The 23,980-nt window shown below is 37.1% G+C and overlaps 1 protein-coding gene and 1 non-coding gene across 2 annotated transcripts in view; both read right to left on the reverse strand.

Moving 5' to 3' along the window:
- Positions 1–23,980, reverse strand: part of KIAA0825 (KIAA0825 ortholog) — a 443,396-nt gene that overhangs the window by 195,180 nt on the left and 224,236 nt on the right. The window lies entirely within an intron of this gene.
- On the reverse strand, positions 1,339–1,502 carry LOC119468872. Its single transcript, XR_005197664.1, has one exon. It is a non-coding gene; the product is annotated as a U1 spliceosomal RNA (small nuclear RNA).

The following is a 23,980-nucleotide window of genomic DNA, read 5'->3' on the forward strand; positions in this document are numbered from 1 at the left end:
AAAGAAAGAAAGAAAGAAAGAAAGAAAGAAAGAAAGAAAGAAAGAAAGAAAAAGAAAAGAAAAGAAATAAAGAAAGAAAAATTAAAGACCCATGGAGGAATATATGATGTTCATAGTTTGGAAGATCAAGCCAAGGTCAATTGATATCTTCTGAAGATATCAGTTAACTATAAATTCATCTATACATATAATGTAAATTCAGTGAAATTCTCAGCAGCCTTCCACCTTTTTAAAAATATATTGACAGCTAATTTAAAATATCTTCATGACTTTGGGGCGGGGAAAGTTTATTTAAAGGGCAAAAGAACCATCATCCATAAAGGAAAGTTGTTTTATAAATCTTTATTACATTGACATGCAAAACTTCTATTTACCAAAGACACCGTTAAGAAAGTGAAAAGGCAACCCAAGGAATAGAAGACATTTGCAACAAATGTTTGTATCCCTCTGTCTATGTATATATCCATCTGTCTTATTATCAGTATTTCTTCATGCAAATCAATAAAGACAAAAGAATCAATAGAAAAAAATAGGCAGGAGGCTTAAGACATTTTATGAAAGAGACTATCCAAATGCTCAATAAATATGTAAAAACAAAAATGTTCAACATCATCAGTAATTATCAGAATGGCAAAAACCTCATTTGCACAAGGAAAGATATGATCCAGTGAGAACTCTATCAACTTCTGGAGGAAATGTAAACTAGTACAACAACTTTGGAAAATAGCTTGGCACAATCTAATGTTGAACATATGCCTACCCTATGATCCAGCAATTCTACTTCTAGGTATATAAAAAACAAATCACTCACACATATACCAAGGTTCATGTATACGAATGTTCCCAGCAGCATTATTCATAATAACTAAGAACAATCCAAATGTTCATCAATAGTGGAGTGGGTAATAAATTGATGTCATACATGTAATACTATATCATAATAAAACTGTACAGCTTCAGCTACATTCAACTGCATGCATGAATCTCATGAACTGAGCAAAAAAAAAAAGCCAGAATTAGAAGACAATATGCATTATTTCATGTATGTAAAGTTTTCAAAAAGAACAAATCTACAATGAAAACAAAAAACAATTATTGGCAAGGATGTGGAGAAATTAGAACACTTGTGCACTGCTAATGATAATGTAAAATAGTATAGCTGCTATGGAAAACATTGTGGTAGTGGTAGTTCCTCAAAACATTAAGCATGTGATCCAGCAATTCTGTTCCTAGGTATATACCCCAAAATATATGACTGAGAGCAGGGACTAAAACAGCTATTAGTACATCCATGTTCATGACAATATTCTTTTTTTTTTTTTTTTTTTTTTTAAAGACCAGGGGAAAGCACGAACGCAGTCCCCCACTACCACAAATTATGCAGTCGAGTTTCCCACATTTGGGGAAATCGCAGGGGTCAGCACATCCGGAGTGCAATGGATAAGCCTCGCCCTGGGAAAACCACCTTCGTGATCATGGTATCTCCCCTGCCAGGTAAGTATGACAATATTCTTTAAAATAGACCAAAGGTAGAAGCAACCCAAGTTGTACAAGTGGTACATAGATAGATAACTAGATAAACAAATATGGTACACACATACGATGCAATATTGTTTGGCCTTTAAAAGGAAGGAAAGCATGGCAGGTGCTACAACATGGATGTACCTTGAAGACATCACACTGAAAGAAATATGCCAGTCACAGAAGGATTAATATTGTATGATTCCACTTATATGGGGTACCTAGAGTGGTCAAATTCATAGCAACATAAAGTAGCATGGTTGTTGCTAGGGGCAGGGAGAAGGGGCGATTGGGGAGTTATTGGTAATGAGTACAGTTTCAGTTTAAAAAGATAAAAAATTCTGAAGATGGTTGGTGGTAATAATTACACAACAATATGAATATACTTAATGCCACTGAACCATGCAGTTTAAAATGGTTAAATGGTACAGTTTATGCATATTTTACCATTACAAAAAAGTCTGGACTATAATGTTAGAAGTAAATATAGTAGTAATCTTATGGGAGAAAGAAGAGGATGGTATTTTGAAAGAGCGTGGTGGGGGTGGGGAGCTTCAAGGGTGCTGGCAATATTCTATTCTTGGGCATAGGTTATCAGTGGTGTTTAAATGAATGTTTGCTTTATGATACTTTATAAAGCTTCACATTTATATTTCATGTCCCTACTGTTTAATATACTTCACAATAAAATCTTTAAAAATAACATAAATGTGTTACATACATGTTCCTAGAAAGCAAAATATCCATGTCACATGTCATTACAACTTGTATTTTGCTAGCAGTCTCTATTGAAAAGGATGTGGGCTTGTAGCTTTGGAGTCAGCTGTCAGCCTTGGACTTTAATCTGGCTATATATAAACTGTGTGACACTGAAAATTCTTTCTATGAATCTATTTTCTCATCTTTATAATTGAGAATATGACAAATGTTTTACAGAATAATTTTCAGGATTAAAAGTTTATGGATAAATATACAACATATTATCAGATTAATAACAAAAGCTCTAAACACATTAGGTTGTATTTTCTTCCTTTAGAAAATAAATTTCTTCAGATTTTTTTAATCTGCTATCTTTCAATAGTCCAGAATATTCTTGAGTAGAAACCAGCTCCAAAGTACAGACCAAGTTGAAATGGCCCCAAATTAAGTCACTGGAGGGAAGTTATAGTTTATTTTCCTATGTTAATTGATCAAATTAGAAAACAAGCAGAATGGATTTATAATTCTGTTGTGAGGGTATAAAATTACATTACATACTATATTTTAAAAGTGCAGAATTTTTAAATAATGATTTTCTAGATCAACTGCAAGAACAAACCAGCAATCCTGAGAGGACTCAACAAACCCTCCCCAAAGGAAGCAGACTGCTCCTGCAGGACCCAGGAGACAGCCCCAAAACTGAGATCCCCAACTGCAGAAGTGGGAAATAAAGACCCTCCCCTCCCAAACACACACCACCACTGGAGAAACTGAAGGTCAACTTGTGGGAGAAGTTTCCGACTTTACCTGAAGCCGAGTCAATTTGGAGAGCCGAGCAAAGTACAAGGATAGAGGAAGCAGCAGAAAGGCCCTAGGAGCTTCCTGGGTCCCCTAGCAGACCATTCCTGCCTGGCACTACAGGGATTCAACAGGAGCGGAGCAGGGGGTAAAACTACACAGGGAGAAGGAAATCTCTAGATGAACTTTGTAGCAATTTGAAGAGGGTGAGAAGCCTCCTGGCCAGAACTTGGGGGAAGGCACAAATCCAGGGTGCAGACTCCACAGTGGGGGAAGAACCAAGCTCTTTTTTTCCACAACTGGGAACCAAATAGCCTGGGACAGGTTTTCAAGCCCATTTAAATCTCCATCTGGAAATGGTCTGGGGGTTGTTGTGAGGGGCAGGATGGGGGTAAAGCCTACCCTTCAATTTACGTGGGACCTGGGTGAGGCCTGTGACTGCCAGCATTCCCCCACTTCCCTAACAACACCCATGACTCAGCAGAGGCAGCCATAACCCTCCTAGTACACAACTCCAGTGACCTGGGAATCTCACTTTCATTCCCTACAGCAGCCACAGAACAATCAGTGTTCCTGAGGAAGAAAAGAATTCTAAAAGCTTAGAAAACATATTTGGGGAAATAATCAAGGAAAACTTCTCTGGCCTTGTGAGAGACTTAGGCATGCAAATACAAGAAGCACAAAGAACACCCTGGAAATTTACCACAAAAAGATCTTTGCTTAGGCACATTGTCATCAGGTTATCCAAAGTTAAGAGGAAGGAAAGAATCTTAAGAGCTGTGAGACAGAAGCACCAGGTAACCATTAAAGGAAAACCTATCTGATTAATAGCAGATTTCTCAGCAGAAACCCTGCAAGCTAGAAGGGACTGGGGCCCTATTTTCAGCTTCCTCAAACAAAATAATTGTCAGCCAAGAATTTTGTATCCAGCAAAACTAAATATCATATCGGAAGGAAAGATACAGTCATTTTCAGACAAACAAATGCTGAAAGAATTTGCCATTACCAAGCAACCACTACATGAACTGCTAAAAGGAGCGCTAAATCTTGAAACAAATCCTGGAAACACATTAAAATAGAACCTCTTTAAAGTATAAATCACACAAGACCTATAAAACAAAAATACAAGTTAAAAAGCAAAAACAAAAAAACCAAAGTACACAGACAACAACAAGCATGAGGAATGCAACAGTACCTCACATTTCAATACTAACATTGAACATAAATGGCCTAAATGCTCCACTTGAGATAGGGAACCACAGAATAGATAAGAGTTCACCAACCAATTATCTGCTGACTTTAGGAGACCCACCTACCACATAAGGACTCACATAAACTTAAAGTAAATGAGTGGGAAAAGGCATTTCATGCAAATGGACATCAAAAGTGAGAGGTGTGGCTATTCTTATATCAGACAAAGCAAACGTTAAAGCAACAGCAGTTAAAAGAGAAAAAGAAGGACATTATATAATGGTAAAAGGCCCTGTCCAACAGGAAAATATCACAATCCTAAACATATATGCATCTAACACTGGAGCTCCCAAATTTATAAAACAATTATTAATTAACCTAAGAAATGAGAGGGACAGCAACACAAACATAGTTGGGGACTTCAGTACTCCACTGACAGTACTAGACAGGTCATCAAGACAGAAAGTCAACAAGGAAACAATGGATTTAAACTATACCTTGGAACAAATGGACTTAACAGATATATACAGAACATTTAATCCAGCAACTGCAGAATATACATTCTATTCAACAGCACATGGAACTTTCTCCAAGATAGACCATATGATAAGCCGTAAAACGAGCCTCAATAAATTTAAGAAAAGTGAACTTATATAAGCACTCTCTTAGACCACAGTAGACTGAAACTGGAAATCAACTCCAAAAGAAACCTTCAAAACCATGCAAATACATGGAAATTAAATATCCTGCTCCTGAATTAGCACTGAGTCAAAAACAAAATTGAGATGGAAATTATAAAATTTCTCAAACTGAATGACAATAATGACACAACCTATCAAAACCTCTGGGACACAGCAAAGGTGGTCCTAAGGGGAAACTTTGTAGCCCTAAACACCTACATCAAAAAGACTGAAACAGCATGAATTGGCAATCTAAGGTCACTCAAGGAACAAGAGAAAGAAGAACAAATCAAACCCAAACCAAGCAGAAGAAAGGAAATAACCAAGATCAGAGAAGAATTAAATGAAATTAACCCGCCCCCCCCCCCAAAAAAAATGCAAAAGATAAATGAAACAAAAGGCTGGTTCTTTGAAAAGATAAATAAAATTGATAGACCATTGGCAAAATTAACCAAGAAAATAAGAGAGAAAAATCCAAATAACCTCACTAAGAAATGAAACAGGAGATATTACAGCTGACACCACTGAAATCCAAAAGATCATTCAAGGATACTATGAACACCTTTATGCACATGAACTAGGAAACCTAGAAAAGATGGATAAATTCCTGGAAAAATGCAACCCACCTAGCTTAAATCAGGAATAATTAGATACCCTGAACAGACCAATACCAAGCAGCGAGATTGAAATGGTAATTTAAAAATTATCAACAAAAAAACTTCCAGAAGATAACATTGAAAAAAACCTTTCTAGACATTGGCTTAGGCAAGGATTTCATGACCAAGAACTCAAAAGCAAATGCAATAAAAACAAAGATAAACAGCTGGGACCTAATTAAACTAAAGAGCTTTTACATGGTGAAACTATAGTCAGCAGAGTAAACAGACAACCCACAGAGTGGGAGAAAATCCTCACAATGTATACATCTGAGAAAGGACTAATATCCAGAATCTAAAAAGAACTCAGACAAATCAGCAAGAACAAAACAATCCCAACAAAATGTGGGCTAAGGACATGAATAGACAATCCTCAAAAGAAGATATACAGATGGCCAACAAACATGAAAAAATGCTCAGCATCACTAATGATCAGGGAAATACAAATCCAAACCACAGTGTGATTCCACTTCACTCCTGCAAGAATGACCGTAATCAAAAAACCAAAGCAGTAGATGCTGGCATGGATGCAATGAACAAAGAACACTTCTACACTGCTGGTGGTAATGTAAACTAGTACAGCTGCTATGGAAAACAGTGTGGAGATTCCTTAAAGAACTAAAAGTAGAACTACCATTTGATCCAGCAATCCCACTACTGTATATCTACCCAGAGGAAAAGAAGTCATTATTTGAAAAAGATACTTGCACATTCATGTTTATGGCAGCACAGTTCACAATTGCAAAATCATGGAACCAACCCAAATACCCATCAATCAATGAGTGGATAAACTGTGATATATATATCATATATATTCATTGTGATATATATAAAAATTATATATATATTTTGTTGTATATATTATATTATATATATAATTTTTTCATATATTTGTTGGCTATCTGTATATCTTCTTTTGAGGATTTTCTATTCATATCCTTAGCTCACTTTTTGATGGCTGAAATCCTTGCCTAAGCCAATGTCTAGAAGGGTTTTTTCCAATGTTATCTTCTAGAATTTCTATAGTCTCAGATCTTATGTGCTTAATTCATCTTGAGTTGATTTTTGTATAAGGTGAGAGATGAGGATCCAGTTTCATTCTCCTACATGTGACTAGCCAATTATCCCTGCATTATTTATTGAAAAGGATGTCCTTTCCCCACTTTATGTTTTTGTTTGCTTTGTTAACGATAAGTTGGCTGTAAGTATTTGGCTTTATTTCTGGGTTCTTTATTCTGTTCCAGTGGTCTATGTGTCTGTTTTAAGGTCATATATATATCATATATACATGTCATATATATATATCATATATATGTCATATATATATCATATATATATGTCATATATATATCATATATATGTCATATATATATCATATATATAGTCATATATATGATATATATATCATATATATATATATGATGGAATACTATGCAGTCATAAAAATGAATGAATTAACAGCATTTGCAGTGACCTGGATGAGATTGGAGACTATTATCCTAAGTGACGTAACTCAGGAATGGAAAAGCAAACATCATATGTTCTCACTGATATACGGGAGCTAAGCTATGAGGATGCAAAGGCATAAGAATGATGCAATAGATATTGGAGACTTGGAGGGAAGAGGGGGAGGGGGGATAAGGGATAGAAGACTACAAATATGGTGCAGTGTATACTGCTTAGGTGATGTGTGCACCAAAATCTCACAAATCACCACTAAAGAACTTACTCATGTAACCAGATACTACCTGTACCCCAATAACTTATGGAAAAATAAAAATAAAAATCATACAGGAAATATTGTCAAAAAATAAAAGTGCAAAGGGACAAAAAGCCATAAAACAACAATTAGCTAATTTGTTAAAAAACTATTAGAATAACAAAAGCAAAAATTTACCTTTTAACAACTACTTCTACTTAACATTTTAAAGATTATCTTTGTATACAAAAGACATATGAAGTCTGATTTTCTACATACCATTTACAGAGGTTTTACAGTATATCATACAAATGCTTCCAGCTTTATCCAAATCTCTTGTTAAATTACCCATGTAATTATCCCAGTAGAATTCATATCTTTTTACTGTTAATTTCATTAACACTTTATTGGAAACAGTCTAGATGTATTTAAATGTAGGTCTCAGAGTTTTTATTATGACAAAGGTAACATTTCCATATTATTTTGAGGGGGTATATAATCACTAAATTAAAGCATAACTGAAAATTATTCACCACTAACAATATAGATAAAAAATGGCCATTAGACTCATTTCAAGGCATTTTTTTTATGATTCCAATAACATCTTTTTATACATATTTCCATCAAAATGAAGCTGATAATTCAGTTATATATTCTACCTGAAATGAAGCCATCAAGTGATAGCTCTTTCTTCTAGTCTTCGACAACAGGAGACTAGTTACTAAAAGTTATGCATTGATGTATATATAGCAAAATGGTTGGGGCAGGGATACTAGTGAGGATACTATAACCAAATGTTTTGAGACTAATATTAGCATAGAATACCATATGTAAATGAAAAATTCCAAATGCATATCTTTTAATCTGAATTTTAACTGTTATCATTGTTATTATTTACTTTCTAATCTAGTATTATTTACTGCTCTCCATCAAATTTAGTTAGTTAAATAAGAATTGCAGATGCAATATAATTTTTAGTAATTCAGCATTCTCAGTGTACAATGTTTATTCTTTCCATTCCCTTTCTGTTAAAAATTCCTATATTTCTACTGATTTTCCAATTGTTTTTAAATCAACACAAGTAGTTATTTAGGGCTTTCTCTGTGCAAGTACCCACGTAACAAAAATCGGCTTGATGGTTTCCTACCAAGAATTCTGAGGAGAATATTGGCTATATACAACATTGTAGAAATAGCACAGTTTGTTCAGTTTTATTTAGCTACCATTAAGTGGGCCACATATAAACTTCCTATTAATTTCTTGTTGTAGCCTCCCATGCTCTCTCCAACATTTCCTTAAAGTAGTGTTTCAATATTAATTTCAGGTCAATATGAATTAGTAATCAAAACATTTTATGAAATTTGTTACATATAATCTAATAGTATTTTGGCAAACAGATTGACAAGGAATGTGAATTGAAGTGTGACTCCTTCCTTAAAGGTATAAATTGTGATTTCTATCTCCTTTTTGATGTTCGACAGTCTATTTAGTCTAAATATTTATTTGTATTTCTTCCGAGGGACAGAGAAATCACTTGAAAAAAAAAGAAAAGATTACATATTTTATTCAGTTTATGTTGTAATCAGAACAGCCTAGAAGGAAACATTTAATTCAGGTAATAAACTTCATAAGGAACATTATTAAGTCCTGCTATTTTTAAGAATGTTTCTGTCTTTTTCAATTTTAAAATATGAACTAATAAATTGAGGCCATGGAGGAATTTTAGAACTTCATAATCAAACTCTCTTATAGTGTATAAAAAGGTCGATGAAAAGAGTCAAACTGTAAAATATTGAAGAGATTTATTCTGAGCCAAATATAAGTGACCATGGCCCATGACACAGCCCTTGGGAGGTCCTGAGAACATGTGCCCAAGGTGGTTGGAGTGCAGCTTGGTTTTACATATTTTAGGGAGTGAGAAATACATTGGTGTGGTCCAGAAATGTGGGACAATTCTAAGGGGGGCGGGGGCAGGTTTCCATGCTATAAGTAAATTTAAACATTTTCTGGTTGACAATTGGTTGAGTTTGTCTAAAGACCTAGGATTAATAGAAAGAAAAAGTTCAGGTTAAGATAAATTGTGGAGACCAAATTTCTTTTGAAGTCTCACAGTGGCTCCCCTCAGAGACAATTGATGACAAATGTTTCCTATTCAGACCTTTAAAAGGTGCTAGGCTCTTAGTAAATCTGTTCAGGATTGGGAGGGGCTGGAAGAAAAAGATCTAGCTATGTTAATAGAGATTCCTTACAGGTGCAAATTTTCCCCAACAAAGGACGGCATTGCAGGGCATTTTAAAAATGTGACAAAGAAAGATGTTTGGGGGTAAAATATTTTTATTTTCTTCTTAGTCATGTAATGTTATAGAGTGAGATTGGAAAGTAAGTCAAAATATATAGGGTTAAATAAAACCCACCTGATGAGAATTTATGGTTTGTGGGCATGACTCCCCAGATCTGTTAGATAGGAATTTGGTCAAGATAAAAAATTCGGAGCTTAGTCCTCACAAATATGATTTGTAAGTTTTTTATGAAAAGATTATGCCTTACACTTTTTTGTACATGTTGTCTTTTCCTATACTAGGGTCAAATATGTGGACTTGCTAAATACATGTTTTGGTACAATATCACTGACCTTATATTTAAGATTCACTTAGTTGCATTTAAGAGATCAAATCTCAGGCCGGGCGTGGTGGCTCACAACTGTTATTCCAGCACTTTGGGAGGCCGAGGCGGGTGGATCACGGGGTCAGGAGCTGGAGACCAGCCTGGCCAACACAGCAAAACCTCATCTCTACTAAAAATACAAAAATTAGCCAGGTGTGGTTGCGCGCACCTGTAGTTCCAGCTACTGGGGAGGCTGAGGCAGGAGAATTGCTTGAACCGGGTGGCAGAGGTTGCAGTGAGTTGAGATTGTGCCACTGCACTGCAGTTTGGGCAACAGAGCAAGACTCCATCTCAAAAAAAAAAAAAAAAGAGAGAGAGATCAAATCTCACCTCAAACAATGTTATTAGGGTGTTTTAATACTATTATTAAGTTAGTGTTCACTGTATTTGATGCTGCTTAAAATATCTAGACAAATATGGTTTGGGTATGTTTCTTATAAGTGAACTTTCATTATAATGTTATTTGCTGAGATGAGATTTAAATGGCAGATAAATAAAAAGAAAAAAGAATTGTCCAACTCACATTAACTCAGTGCTTCTCAAACCTTAATGTGCATATGAGCCACTTGAGTATCTGATTGGAATGTAGATTTTCATTCAGTAGGTCTTGGGTGGGGCCCAAGAGTCTGCTTTTTTCAATGGAAGTAGCTCTCTGAGGGGCAAGGTCCTAGAAAACCCACATAATTTATCATTGCACCATGCTTAATTCTATTTCCTCTGCTTGATGAGCACCAATGTACTATTCAATGTTTTAAAAATTAAGATGAACCTTCAGTGAGAAAACAATATATAAATCATTTGGTTTTATGTAAAAAAGCAAATCTACATGTTACTGTAGGAGTTACAGTAGTAGATCTGTAACTATGACTTATTTAAGGCCATTACATATATTTTACTATGTCACTGAAATCATCCTTAAAACATGAACTACATATTCATCTGAAAATTTACCTTCATTTACTCCAGACAAAACCACACATGAGGCCGGGTGCGGTGGCTCACGCCTGTAATCCCAGCACTTTGGGAGGTCGAGGGAGGCGGATCATGAGATCGAGATCGATACCACCCTGGCCAACATGGTGAAACCCTGGCTCTACTAAAAATGCAAAAATTAGCTGAGTGTGGTAGCACTCGCCTGTAGTCCCAGATACTTGGGAGGCTGAGGCAGGAGAACCGATTGAAACCGGGAGGCAGAGGTTGCAGTGTGCCGAGATCACGCCACTGCACTCCAGCCTCGCCAGTGCATAAGACTCAGTTTCAAACAAACAAACCAACCACACATCAAACTTAAGGTTTAATTTGATTTCTTTAGTGATGTACCAATTTTTTTTTTTTTTTGAGATGGAGTCTCATTGTGTCACCAGGCTGGAGTGCAGTGGTGCGCTCTCGGGTCACTGCAACCTCCAACTTCCAGGTTCAAGCAATTCTCCTGCCTCAGCTTCCCAAGTAGCTCGGACTACAGGTGTGTGCAACTATGCCCAGCTAATTTTCGTATTTTTAATAGAGATGGGGTTTCACCATATTGACCAGGGAGGTCTCGATCTCTTGACCTCATGATCCACCAGCCTCAGCCTCCCAAAGTGCTAGGATTACAGGTGTGAGCCATGACATTGGGCCATGATGTACAAAATTTAAAAAAAATAAACATACAACAATGTTGAATTCTTACAGAGCTTGAAAGAAAGGGAAGGACAAAGAACCACACAAGTATCTCAAAGTAGAGAATTTCTTTTAGCTAACAAAAAAAAAAAGTAGATTACAATACAGTCCTTCTATTAAAACGCATCTACGGACATTTCCTTATGAACAAAATCTTTGAGTGGTAAAGCTCAAGCTAACACATGTTAAAAGTGGTTTTTCCCCAACTAGTAAAACTCTGTCAGACATAAATCCCATCCTTAAGCCTTTCATGTAGTACAGGAGAAAAGGTTTTTAAATAAAGCAGAGTAAATAAGCATAAGAAAAAAATCATAAAAGAAATAAAGATGAATACAAATTTTTATGAAACAAAAAAATGCCAAATCTGGTTCTTTTTAAAGAAATTCTAGTTTTATAAAATAAAACAAATAATATTTATAGAAGTTTGGAGAAAATGTTAATATTTAAAAATCACATCTTAAGTCAAAAGAGTTGGCATTTTGCTGCGTTAAAATGTTTATGGATGGGTCTAGTTTGACAATTTTGCCTGTCGGATGTGACTTTCACAGCCTGTTGGCAGTTTGTAGGCAAGCCATCACACCTGTGACTCTGCAGTTGATTAATGAGTCTTTCAGCTCATTGCTACCATCTGAAGAAGGGCTATGGCCTTTCTGAGCTTCAATGGTTTATTCCCCTTAAACTGCAGTCCTGCCAAGGTATCTTCCATAAGAAAATCACACCTGATTAAAGCTAATGAAAACCTCAATATGTCATTTTCTAGACAAGTCAAAAAGCATGTAAAACTAGACAAAAGATGTATTCAAGTAACATGAATGTAGTTTTGTCATAACCTGCCAATCCAAAGAGTAATGTTAAAAAAAAAAGCTTTCCTCAATGACATTTCGTAGTATCAACTTTAAGAATGAAAATTCTGAATTACGTGCCGTAAGAGCACTTCTGTAATGCCAGCTGTCTTGCTATACAGAATATCTATTTTCATCAGAGCTAGGAAGGTCTTAGTTATAATGAGATCATCCTTCAGTTTTTATTATCTATAAATGTTTAATCCAACTGTGGCATTTTAAAGTCTTGTTTCAAGTTCCTCACCTTCAGTTGGCCACTATTAGAGCTTTTTCTCTAGTGCAAGGCAGCACTGCAACTGCTTTTTCCCCAGTCCTGCTCTGCACACTGAAAAGCCTTTTAAAACATAAGCACTAATTCCCTCCCTAACCTCTTAAAGTGCAAACTAGAGAATAAGGTGGGAAGGGAGAGACAGAGAACTAAAAGGGGGGATAAACCAAAGGTCTGCGGCTAAAACAGTCTAGTATAGGGCAAAGAGGTGGGAAATTAAGGAAACATGGCAGACAGTAATCTCTTGCCCTGCTAGCCTTTATACTATAGCTTCATTTCTGAAGCAGTATGAATTTCCAAAACATCAATAATATTCAAATAAATACTAAAATTCATTTTAAAGATAAATACCTGTTTTTCTTTAGATTTGGGGCAATATTCCCTTCTGCTACATATATAGGGCAAAGCTTAGCTATATTTAAGTGGCAGAAAGAATCACAAAACTCTAAGAACTATGAATAAAAGTGTAGCAAAGAAATAAAAGTTTGTATTCCAGCAATTTCCATTTTCTGATCCTTGATGTTAACACAACTATTGTATCACGGAACTCATTATCAGCAAACATGTCCTTGAATTGGAAAGGTACTTGCATAGCATTCTGGTGTGGTTATTCACCACCAGGTTTCCATTCATCTGAAATTATTATTTTTATACATTTACCAAAACTATTAAAAGAAATATTTTTCTTTATTCTATCATGGCATAAACTAAGGATAATTCTTCATTAACATCACAATCATTGCTGTTTTTCCAGTTTCCTATTTGATGCCTATACTAAGAATTAGGAAATGAAAAATATTTAGCAATTTACTAACTTTAATTTGTAATTCTGTGATGTTTATTAGGAAGGACTGATTTTGGCTGATAAAAATATAGATTCTTTTAAGACTTACCTGAATAATGTCAATGTCAACAATAACTATTTAAGCATTCACTAAGTGATCAATTATTTCAACAAATTTTCCAACTGTCATATAAATGACTTCAAACTTGGCTGCAATTTTAATCACATTGGAAAGTTTTTTAAAGTAACTACAATTATTGCCCCATCCTAGGGATTCTGATTTAATTGGTGGTGAGAGGCGTAGGCATTTTAAAAAGTTTCTTCCCAAATTATTCTAATGTGCAACCAAGGCTAAGTACCATAGGTCTATATAATAATCCTCATGTTTATTTTGCTGACCTAAAATAATATACTCAGTCCTACCAGCCAAAAGTGATTTCTCAAATTAAGCTGTAGAACAGAGACTAGGGTGGAAATCCTAACAAAATCATGTCCTTCCCAAGAGGTTAACTGGTTTTCTAGCAATTAAGACATTCAGCAAAGAAAACACTTGCAAATATAATTAAAATAACTCCATAGATTCTACCTAATATTTTCTTATATATAAAAAGTTTCCTTTAAAAGTGCTAAAACCTTTTCACTTTTGCAGGTTTTTTCATATTTAAAAATAATAAAATGTACTTAAATGTTAAAATGATAAAGAGAGTCACTGCTTTTTGAGGGCAGGGCTCCCATTTCGTGTAGTCCTAGATGCCATCTCTCATGATAAATCCTGTACCAAAAGACAGATTAGTCACACCATCTGCTGCCTCCAGGGAGATAAATTGCACATTTCAAAGTATGGCAACATTCCATTATAGCATAATGAAGAAAATGAAAAACATATTAGCAAACTGAACACTTTGGGGAAATTTCATTTTCAAATTGTGTGCTGTTTTGCTTTTAAAGAAGTAAAATTATTAAATAAAATGTGTGAGAGGAAGCAAATATTCTTCCTTGTAGCAAAATTATGGATGCCTTTACTTTGTGAAAAATAATATTATTTCCAACGAATGCATTAAAATCACACATATAATCCACATTTTCAGAGTTGTAATGAACAAGCATCTATATGTATGTACTCTTGCTGAAATCAAATGTTAGTCCTAAAATCATTTTTAGATTATGGGCTAAAAGAGGAAAATGAACAATTAATTGTTCCTGTTTCTTCCTCAGAAACCCTTGGGGTCTATAAATTTAATTTGAAGCCGTCTCAGACCTGCCAGTTCAGAGGAACAAACATAAACACATGGACTCAGAAGCATCACTCCATTTCTCAGGCAGTCCTACTGCTTTCAGGCAATTCTTGCTGTTCAGAGACAAACTTACACACACTGAAGAACAGAATGTGCAGAACAGGCTGCAAGAACACTGACATTAAGAGCAAGACAAATCAGGTACACCTCTCTTACTTGACCAAGGCCAGTATTAAGCTAGCACATCTTGTCTGAAGAGCCATCAATCATGCACCAAGGGTGCCCTCATGAAGGTACATCCTATCCAGCTGTATAAATACAAGGCAAATAAAATTTTAGTGACAGCCTACAAGGCCATTTGATCTATGAACTACACAAGCCCTGCAATTGCTTACACATACCTGAAAACCTCTAGGGTCGGATGAGACCAACGATTGGAAAGAAAGAATGTGTAACTCTTTCAATATTCTCCAGTGATTGACCTAAATAGGACAGGTGCCCCTTCTACTCCCACCACCCTTTATTCATTTTGGCATCTAACTTTGTCCTAAGTAGGCTAACATTCATTCACTGTGCCTGTATGTTGCACATTGAATTGATTTAAAAGTGAAAAATGTAGTGAAGAAACCATCACTCTAGCCAAAAACCTGGATGCAACATGCTTTATCTCATGTTGTGTTACTACTTATGTTCAACCCTTTGTCTAGACTATCTCTCACCTTGGCTTCCTGGCTGACTCATAGCTCCAGTATCCCCATTTCCAGATGTAAGTCCTGACTCCCTCTGCATTCAGCTTGAGTTATCTTCCCTCCTCTGTGATCCTCTACTGTACTTCTATGGTAACTTGCATAAACCTCTATTATAGCTATACCCACTGCTTTTTAGTCTATCTCCTCCACTAGATTCTGAGTTCCTTGACAGCAGGGGCTGTATCTGGCTCATTTCTTTATTTGCTATGTCTAGTGAATGTTTGATGGATGGAAGAATGAACAAACAGTCACAGATTTATCTATTTACTCCAAGTCTTGCTGGACTGAAAAATGGGCTGGAAGTATTCTTATAATCAACACAGTGTATTTTGTGGGTTATATAATACTTTGTCTGCTAGCAAATATATTCTCTGTATAATAAAATAAGAAAAAGCTGAATTGTTCTTTATACAAAGCTATCTATTTCCAGGGAGTCCTAACTAGCTTCGAGCCATTTACAGTTCTGACTTGCTGAAATGAACCTGTAGGTGTTCATCACTGATTCTGGGCTGAACCAGATGAATACATATAGCAAAGATAATAATGCTGGTGAGAAGAGCCTTCACGGCAAGTTAGGTAAACAACGAAGCCTTAATCAGGTTACTGACTTCTTTCCAAATCTGGCCAGCCCAGACCAGTTTTCTTGTTTTTTAATCTTAGGACTCTGACTGTTAGTAGGTTTAATTCATTAACCTGGAATAATCAATTATTTGACAATAAGAGATCCACAAGCTTCTAGGTCAATAGCTAAATCTCATATCTCTTTGTGGGTTTAGAAAACTTCAAGTGAATGGAAAAATAGAATATTCTATTTTTCTGTTATGTTTCTAAATCACAGTATTTATCCTGTCTTTTTCTTTTAAAACTCTGGAATGAGGACAATGTTAAGGTTTAAATGAGAAATAAAGAACAGGAATGATTTGTTACCTTGGGTGGGTGGTATTATAAGATAAAGCAGAGCAAAAGGTTAGCAACTTTATACAACATCTGCAGTCATTGCTTAATTTCTAATGAGGATGTATGTGATTTAACATTTTGTTTTGTTTTGTTTTGTTTTGTTTGTTTGTTTGTTTTTGAGACAGAGTCTTGCTCTGTCGCCCAGGCTGGAGTGCAGTGACATGATCCCGGCTCACTGCGACCTCTGCCTCCCAGGTTCAAGGGATTCTCCTTCCTCAGCCTCCTGAGTAGCTGAGATTACAGGTAGGTACCACCATGCCTGGCTAATTTTTGTATTTTTAGTAGAGATGAGGTTTCACCATGTGGCCAAGCTGGTCTCAAACTCCTGACCTCGTGATTTGCCCACCTTGACCTCCCAAAGTGCTAGGATTACAGGCATGAGCCACCACACCCAGGCTAACATTGTTTTTTAAAGTTTTTAAAAATGAGGCCAGGTGTGGTAGCTTACACCTATAATCCCAGTGCTTAGGGAGGCTGAGGCAGGAGGATCACTTAAGACCAGATGAAAGATCCCATCTCTACAAAAATATTAAAAAAAAAAAAAAACTAACCAGGCATGGTGGCTCATGCCTGTAGTCCCAGCCACTCAGGAGGCTGAGGTGGGAGGGTCATTTGAGCCCAGGAATTCAAGGACGCAGTAAGCTGTGATCAAGCTACTGCTCTCCAGCCTGGGCAACAGAGCAAGATTCTATCTCTAAAATAAAAAAATGTAATAAATGAATTAACAAGGCTTCTTTCTCTTGGTGATTCTTTCCTTACCCAGAAAGTTCTATAAGCGAAAGCACGTCACTTCAAAACAATAAATTTAGACTGGGAGCCAAAAGCGTGAGCAGAACAGACACGCTTTCTGCTCTCACCACTGTGCTTTACAGTACAAGTGACAAGCAGGAAGAACCCAAGATCATTGTTCTCCAGGGGCTATTAGTGTATTTAGGGAGACCAAAAAGCATGAGTGATACCAAGAAAAGTATGAGTGAACCTCACAAGGTAGCACATGCTGTACATCGATATATATAACTTAGTGTATAAACGCCCCAAGAATTGGGAAAACAGAAGGTTTTTGAGAGCTACAGAACTGGAAAGGGGCTTGGGATGGAGGGCCTGAGTGGGTCTTTGACAGGCAGAGTGGGGTGATGACAGCACAAGCAGAACAGATAAAATTGGGCAAGGCTGTAGAAGTCATTAACATGGAGCTCTCATTTGTGGTTATCGGGATATGCTTCATTTCTGAATGGTATCTCTCCAACTCTGGTTGTGTCAGTTTTCTCATCTGTCACCTCTGTTCTGTCTTTCATCTCCCAATATGTAAGAGTTAAGAAGAAATTAGTTAGAGAGGAAGGGTAACAAAGTCCTTGGTAAGGTTTTCCTTTTAATGAAAAGCAGCCCCAAGTCATTTTCTTTTCTAATGAAAAGCAGCCTGTAAAATCGACCTGCAGACATAGAAAGGCAAAGTAGACTCTTGCACAGGTGCATGCCAATAGGAAAGGGGCTACCTGGGGACTAGGCACATTCAAAATGGCTCCATCTTCCCATCTCTTCGCAAAACCATGTGTACAGTAAGGAGAAGACAACATGGCACCAGCCAGGCAAAGACCCTATTTGCATAATAAGATTAGGGTGGGGTGGCTATGTAAATGTCACCCTGCTCCAAACCAGTCTGTGGGTCCTTTGTAAATCAGACACACCTCCTCGAGCCTGTCTGTAAATCCCGTGCACTCCACTGTGGGCCAAAGTCACGTTCTGGTGCACCTGTCACTCTCCCAAGAGAAAGAGCTGTTCTCCTTTCTCTTTCTTTTGCCTATTAAACCTCCACTCTTAAACTCACTTCTTGTGTTGGCATCCTTGATTCCCCTGGCATGAGACAACAAACCCCAGGTATTTACCCCAAACAACAATGCCGCTTCGCCAGAACCTTAATCCTGGCCATGAAATTATAAATAATCCCCATCCGTGAGGGCAGATGCCTGTATCAAGTTTCATTCTTGATGTTGGTAATTCCATGTCTATGTTCTGATTTCTATGTAAATCAAAATCCACAACTGGACACAGGACCTGTTTCACAGTAGATCACTGAAAGAATGCCAAGTATTAGCCCTTTGTGGCCACACGTTCCTGAAACTGCCTTTGCAAAACTCTGAGAAAATTATTACAGTGAAAGAGAGCTGACCTAACTAACTCCATCTTGCTTCTAACCTTCAAGCTGTACTTGTTCATTCCTAGGCATAGGCTGAACTAACTTTGGGAGGAACTCAGTTTACAGTTTAGCTTTGAAACAAAGATGATAACAGACCTTTCCCAAAACAAACCCTCTTCCTGCCTGGAGACTAGACTGCCTTTGCAGGACTAACAAATTAGCCAGAAGATTAGAAATTATGTTTTAGAAGTCATGCAACTGGGGTCTGCAAGACTCTAAACCTCCCAAATTGTTCCTGGGGATACAATCACTATGATAAAACCTAAGATCAGTACTTGAGATATTTTGCAGACCCTGCACTCAGTAAATCAGCTGGCACCACCCAGATTGATAAACTGGCTTTTTTGGTCTTGCGGCCCCCACCCAGGAACTGTCAGCACAAGGGGACAGCTTCAACTCCCTATGATTTCATCTCTGACCTGACCAATTAGCACTCCCAACTCACTGGCCCACTACCTACCAAATTATCCTAAAAAACTCCAACCCTCAAATTCTTGGGAGACGGATTTGAATAATAATAAAACTCCAGTCTCCCACACAGCCAGCCGTGTGTGAATTACTCTTTCTCTATTGCAATTCCCCTGTCTTGATAAATCAGCTCTATCTAGGCAGCAGGTAAAGTAAACCCACTGGGCAGTAGCATTCCCTGCCTTTGGCTCATGAATATAGCCAGCAACAGCTTCCTGACTCACCCTCTGCCTTGAACCCAGACATACATCACACAGCCAGCACTTAATGAAGACTGCTCTGGGTAACTCCTCCTCTCATTTCTGCTTCTTCTCAGCCATGTCCTCATTTTGCAATTACTTGGAGTCTTGGGCTGTACCTTACTATTTAGTCCCTGGCCCACTGTTTACCCTCGCAACTTGCTTTGACCTGTCCAAACAGGAGGATCGAATAATAGCTAGAAATAATAATAACTCACATTTACAGAGAATTTCCTATGTTTCAGGCCTTGTACTAATGACCTGCTGAAAGTTAAGTTTTTCTTATCTGCCCAGCCACTCAACAAGAAAGATGCTACTATTTTCCCTGTCATAAGAAATAGGGATAAGAAAAGGGGTAAGAAAAAGGAGGCCTAGAGAAAGTGGTAGAGAAAGGATTTGAACCTTGTAGGATTGTACCCCAGAGTGGTCAATGGGATGGTGGGCCACATTACAGAGGAGGCACTTGGTGAATGAGAGGACCAGGTGAAGGATACCTTGACATTGGGACTGAAGAGTTTGGATTTTGTGCTACAGTCAATGTGTAACCACAGCACGTTTTGAAGTGGATGTGGCAGCAAAAAAAATTAGAAATCTCTGTAATTCACTCCAGCTCTTATCCCTTTGATATTTGGTATTTTGTAAAACAGATTTCTCTGTGTCCTTTTATGTTTCACCCTTATTCTATCAGCATTAGAAAGTTATTTGTGTATTCATGGCAGTTTAATATGTAAAAGCAGCAAAGCAAAAATCTGGAAGCAGCCTTAAATGTACAGGAATAGGGAAATTATTAGGTGAATTGTGCTACATTAATTTGACATAAAGCTAAGCTGTTAAAAATAAAAACTATGTATCTTTACATGGATGAATCACAGAATAGTTCTGTGAAAAATGTAGAACCCCCCATTGTAAGTACAGATCCCCTCATTGTGACTGTGTAAAATGAGGTGTGTATTGTATACATATAAAGAGAATGAGGAGAAGAGGGCTGAGTCAGCATGGTGGGATGAGATTGTAAATATACTATTTCTTTGTTTTAAAAATGTTAGTATTATTTGCAATTTACCTAGGCTGGAGTGCAGTGATGCAATCATGGCTCACTACAGTCCTGATCTTCTGGGCTCAAGCAATCCTGCCACCTCAGCCCTCGGAGTAGCTGGAACCACAGGTGCATGCCACGACACCCAGCTAATTTTTGTATTTTTTGTAGAGATAGGGTTTCTGCATGTTGTCCAGGCTGGTCTCGAACTCCTGGGCTCAAGCAATCCACTCACCTGGGCCTCCCAAAGTTCTGGGATTACAGGTGTGAGCCACCATCAATGGTCAGTTATTTGTAATTGGTTATATAGTGAAGGAAAAATGTAAGGAGAAAAACAAAGTTAATCCAGCAGATTAGAGATATTCCTACTAGAGTGAAAAAGGCTATGGAGGCATGAATGGGTGAAGGCACTGAATTTTGAGAGTGGAGGCATATGGGAACAAAAAGAAATGGATGTGAGACATCTTTAGAGGAAATACTCAGAGGCATGTGTGGTCTAACAGAATATAGATGAGAAATAGAAACTTTGCAAAGTACTTCAAGTTTTCTAGGCTAAGGCCAGCAACCTGTTAGTGCCATTAATACAGAAGTTATACAACTCTGAAGTGGGGGCAGTTTTTAGATGAAGGTAATTATCATAGTCTGACTTCTATGTGAGAGGAGAGTTATTGCATTAAATTATTATAATGGGCTGGCTGTGGTGGCTCACACTTGTAATCTGAGCACTTTGGGAGGCTGAGGCAAGTGGATTGCTTGAGCCCAGGAGTTTGAGACCAGCCCAGGCAACATGGCAAAACCCTTTCTCTACTAAAAATACAAAGATTAGCTCAGTGAGCCTGTAGTCCCAGCTATTCAGAAGGCTGAGGAGGGAGGATCACTTGGGCCTGGAGCATAGATGCTGTGGTGAGCCGAGATTGAACCAATGCACTCCAGCCTACGTGACAGAGTAAGACCTAGACAAATAAATATTATTCTGGGGGAAAAAATCCAAGAATATGGAATCTAGAGGTGTTGTTGAACAATGAAGACTAGAGCTATAGATTCAAGATTTGGGGGGCATGGATTTAGTGGTGGGCCTAATCATATCATTGGGCCTAATCCATTTTGATGACAAGCGTTATTTAGCTAGCATAGAACCGTGTAAAAATAGAAGTGAATGCATTCACCTTCCCCTATTGTATTATACTTTGCCTTGACATATTTACATTATTTGCCCAGTCCCTGAAGGCATTTGATTTCAATACCTGAGATAATCACCTGAGGCTATATGAGCATGAGGTGGCTACAGGCAAAGAGAAGGGAAGGATGTAGAAAGTGAAAATGAGAGGGCTGAGGCTAACAAGCCTTTAGCAATGTCTAAGGAAAGAAGGTATCACAACATCTGTCTTAAGAATTCCAGAAGGGAAGTTAAGATGTAACTGGGGCCTGGGGCAAGGAGAATAATCAAAAATAAGAAAAAATATCCTGTTATCTGAACAAAAACACAATATTGATGTGGCCTACTCAGTGCCAAGAGAAACCAAAGACTCATACATAGACACAATCTCATTTAAGAATGACCGAGGGAAAAAGTCCCTAAGGGCATTCAGGAAGAGGACAGGGAAGAAGATTCAGTCTGGCGTCAGTGTTCTCAGAGGGAGCATAAAACACAAGAAGTCATAGTTTCTTCATAACTGTAAGCATAAATGTATAGTACGACCAGCACTCCCACTCCCACATATTATCCAAGTTAAATTAAAAGGCTATATTCATGCAAAACCTGTATACAAATGTTCTTAGAGGCTTTATTCACAATCACCAAATACTGGAAACAACGCAAATGTCCTTTAAAAGGTGAATGGATCAAAAACTGTGGCAAAACCATATAATGAACTACTATTATACAAAAAAAGGACAAATGGAGGAATCCATTGCTATAACATCCTTGAAAAGATAAACATATAGGGATAGAGAAGAGGTCAGTGGTTGCCACAGGTTGGTATGGAGTTAGGAAGTAACAAAGGGTCAGCATAGAGGAATTTTTGGAGATGATAAAACTTTCTGTATTTTAATTGTGGTGATTGTTAAATAACTTTATTCATTTGTCATAACTTAGAACTGTACAAGAACACTGAATTTTACTTTATGTAAGTCTTTAAAAAATAAAATACAAGCAGAGAAATTATTTTAAAATAGAGGTTATATCACATAAAGGTAACCAATGGAAAACTAAAATTAAAATTTTTATTAGCAGAGTTTGATGGGAAGGAGAAGAAGAGATGGTAATTTGAGTTAAATTCTGTATTTACATTGCAAGGAGTCAATAACATAAGCTGATAAATTTAAAAACATAGTGTCATAGCATATCCCTTAGCTCTATCAACAAATAAATAAAAACAGAAATGCTTCAAATGGTTATAATTAGAATGGGACTTGTGTGATTCAGGAGCTGGCGGGGGGTATTTTATATTTTATATCTTCCTGTACCATTTGAAATAATACATGTATAAATATTTCTTATAGTTTATTATAAAATAAAACTTTTAACTATTCTGGATATAAAAACATACTGATTAAATTTTTTTTTCACCAGACTTCATATTATGAGGTAAAAAAAAGCTCAGATTTAGAGCTGTATCCCCAAGGTACACTAAGGTATGAGTTTCACTTACAGTATAAGAAAGTCCTACAAGTATCCAAACTAATTTAACATACATCACATCAAAAAATACTGTAATATTTACAGTATTATTATATTAGTCCATCCTTACACTGCTATAAGGACATACCCAAGACTGGGCAATTTATAAAGTAAAGAGGCTTAATTGACTCACTGTCCCACAGGGAGAGGGAAGCCTCAGGAAACTTACAGCTATGGTGGAGGGAGAAACAAACATGTCCACAAGGCAGCAGGAGAGAAAAGAATGAGAGCCACATGAAGGGAGAAGCCCCTTATAAAACAATCAGGTCTCATAGGAACTCACTATCACGAGAACAGTATAGGGAAACCACCCCCATGAGTCAGCCTCCCACCGAGTCCCTCCCACAACACAGGGGAATTATGGAAACTACAATTTAAGATGAGATTTGGAATGGGGACACAGCCAAACCATATCATTCTGCCACTGGCCCCTCCAAAATCTCATGTCCTCACAGTTCAAAACACAATCATACCTTCCCAACAGTCCCCCAGTCATTCCAGCATTAACCCAAAAGTCCAAGTCCAAAATCTCATCTGAAACAAGGCAAGTCCCTCCACCTATGAGCCCGTAAAATCAAAAGCAAGTTGGTTACTTCCCAGACACAACGAGAGTACAGGCATTGGGTATATACACCTGTTCCAAATGAGAGACATTGGCCAAAACAAAGCAACTACAGGCCCCACGCATGTCTGAAATCCAATAGGGAAGTTATTAAACTTTGAACTTGAGAGAGATGATTTAGGGTATCTGGCAGAAGAAATTTCTAAGTGGCAAAGTGTTAAAGAGGAAATAGAGCATAAAAGTTTGGAAAATTTGCAGCCTGATGATGTGATAGAAAAGGAAACCCCATTTTCTGCAGAGAAATTTAAGCCCGCTGCAGAAATTTGCATAAGTAACAAGGAGCTGAATGTTAATCACCAAGACAATGAGGAAAATGTCTCCACAGCTAGTCAGAGATCT

This window comes from Cebus imitator, unplaced genomic scaffold, assembly GCF_001604975.1.
Source record: "Cebus imitator isolate Cc_AM_T3 unplaced genomic scaffold, Cebus_imitator-1.0 Scaffold515, whole genome shotgun sequence".
NCBI lineage: Eukaryota > Metazoa > Chordata > Mammalia > Primates > Cebidae > Cebus > Cebus imitator.